Source organism: Triticum urartu, chromosome 5, assembly GCF_003073215.2.
Source record: "Triticum urartu cultivar G1812 chromosome 5, Tu2.1, whole genome shotgun sequence".
Classification (NCBI taxonomy): Eukaryota; Viridiplantae; Streptophyta; class Magnoliopsida; order Poales; family Poaceae; genus Triticum; species Triticum urartu.
In genome coordinates this window covers 452,289,375-452,291,863 of record NC_053026.1, presented here as the reverse complement: position 1 = coordinate 452,291,863, position 2,489 = coordinate 452,289,375, and the positions used below count along the sequence as shown (strand labels likewise).

The window sequence follows — 2,489 nt, the reverse complement described above, 5'->3', positions numbered from 1 at the left end:
AAAGTGCTGACAAGAGTTGACAAGACATTTCATACACGATAGTGTTCAACAGAATACAAAGGAATACTAGTATGCATATAGACAGTGTGCACCAATCTCCAAGAATTTAACAGTGGATTTAGCACCGGTACATCCCTGCACCGGTAAAAAGAGGTTTGCGAGTGATCAATGCAATCCAAATTTTCGGTATGAAATCAAAGTACATATATCTCCAATTTTGCCACAAACAATTCTAAACTATTCCAAAAAACAATTGTGTTAATTGAAGCCCAAAAATATTCTTTGTAGCAGCAGTTAGAGATCAGGCTGAAGCATCGACAACGGCGTTGGCGAACCATGGTCGCCTGAGCGCGGTGGTGGCCGACAACCTCTTGTCGATGTTGCACGAGAGGAGCCCCTTGAGGACTTCGAAGCCTTCTTTGGAGAGGAGGTCCTCGGGAAAGTGCTCACGGAGCTTGTTGCGGGAAATGACATGCGGCGGCGTCACCAGCTTCCCGGCGAGCGGCAATGACTCGTAGGCTGGTCAGATCGTGAACAATGGCACGCCGAGAACGCGGAAGATGGCGAGGAGCTGTTGGGCGTCGTCGTCCCCGTCGAAGAGCGGCTTCCCGGAGAGGAGCTCGGCCATGACACAGCCGAGGGACCACATGTCAACCGTGGCATCGTAGTCGTTCTTGCCGAGGAGCATCTCCGGCGCCATGTACCGGCGTGTGCCGTGCTGCCCGTACGGCGCAGGCTCGGACATGGACACCGCGAGCCCTAGGTCGCAGATCTTGACGTTGCTGATGCCGTCTGCGCCGACGAGGATGTCGCGGTGGATGATGCGGAGCCCGTGCATGTGCTTGGCGGCGCCGAGGAGCTGCTCCATGATGCAGCGCACGTCGGCCTCGGGGAAGGGCCGGCCGCGCCGGTGCTGATGGAGGACGTCGTGCAGGCTGGGCCCGACGCACTCCATCACGACGGAGAGCTTCCGGGCGAAGGGGTCGAGCGAGAGCGCCCGGAGCTCGACGATGGCGCGGTGGCGGTGGCACGCGGCGAGGAACGCCGCCTCGCGCAGCGTACGGGCGTCGGCGCAGCCGCAGCAGGCGACGCCGGCGGCCTCGTGCGCGCAGGGGAGCGGCTTCTTGATGGCGACGGTCCAGCCGTTGGTGAGGTGGCGCGCCTCCACGACGCCGCCGAAGCCGCCCTCGCCGAGCACGCGCGTCTCCTGGTAGTCGGTGGAGCTCCAGTAGCGCGCCCTCTTGCAGAAGGCGAGCCTCGGGGCGCCGCCGCTGGTGTCCACCTTGAAGTCGGGGTGGTCGCCAGGGAAGACGCGCTTGATGGCCATCGGGGAGGAGGAGGAGGTCGATGGAAGCGCGGCCGAAAAGGAAAGGAAACGAGGAGAGGATCGCATGGTGGCGGAGGTATATATTGAGGCTGGGATGCTCAGCGTCAGCGTGACGTGCTCGACTGGTGCCCGGACTGGAGGACGAGGTCAACGCGCTGCCTGGCGTGGGCGAGACTGCAACGGAAGCTTGTACGTACGCGTTCGGATTCGTAGCCGGAGACGAAGTGGAAAAGGGACTGCCTACGTGTCACTTGCCCGATTTCGATTTTGCTGCGTACCTATTGTAAACGGGATATCCGTGCATGGATATATGTGGTTGCTTTAATATTCACGCTAATATTTTTTGTTGTTGTAGAAACTTATCTAGTTTCAAAATGTTTGTTCTTTTTTTAACATCAGTACAGACACAAGCGCTCATATACACGCGCATACAGTCACCCCTATAAACGCACACGTACACCCTTCCCCTACGAGCACATTTGAAAGACTGAGCCGGCATATGATTTTGAGATTTACGAAGTTGAATAAATACGAGCACCAGGATTTGAACCCTCGTAGGCTGGGATACTACAGTCCCTCTAACCATCCAACCACATGTTAGTTCGCGTTCATTCTTTATTTCAATGTGTATCAATCGTGTTTCTTTATGTGCCAATAAAAAAGATGCTCTTGTTTGGATCGGTTTTAATATGCCCGATAATATACGATGAGACATTAATATACACTTTGGAACACGAAGAAAAGCCGAATGTAACATGAATCTCAAATGCTGAAAATGGTAAAAAAAACATAGCATGAATCTCAAAGCAACCATAGACGATGGATCCGTGCACTATAGAATTGCTCCCCCCCCCCCATCTGGTACCATTCATCTTCTTCTCGCCCCGCAAAACCTTCCTCCTCCAATCTAGGCCTAACCACTGACCTTCATCACCTACGACTGGCTACACTTCCTCGCACCCCTCATCGCTTCAACTTGCTCGAGTTGCCGCCTCTACTGCGCTACCGCCATCCCGGTCATGCCTTTAGGCCCCGTCCGCCTCCAGGGCCGGCTACCGCACACCCACCCTGCATTGGCACCATCAACCGCTGCCTCCCTTCCACCGATGAGGTCCTTAACAAAGCCTTGTCAGGTATGCCGGGACCAGCCAGGACCTCCCCG

General features: G+C 55.4%; 1 pseudogene; it reads right to left on the bottom strand.

Moving 5' to 3' along the window:
* Nucleotides 1-210: 210 nt before the first annotated feature.
* Nucleotides 211-1,342, bottom strand: LOC125556235 (annotated as a pseudogene).
* Nucleotides 1,343-2,489: the final 1,147 nt, after the last annotated feature.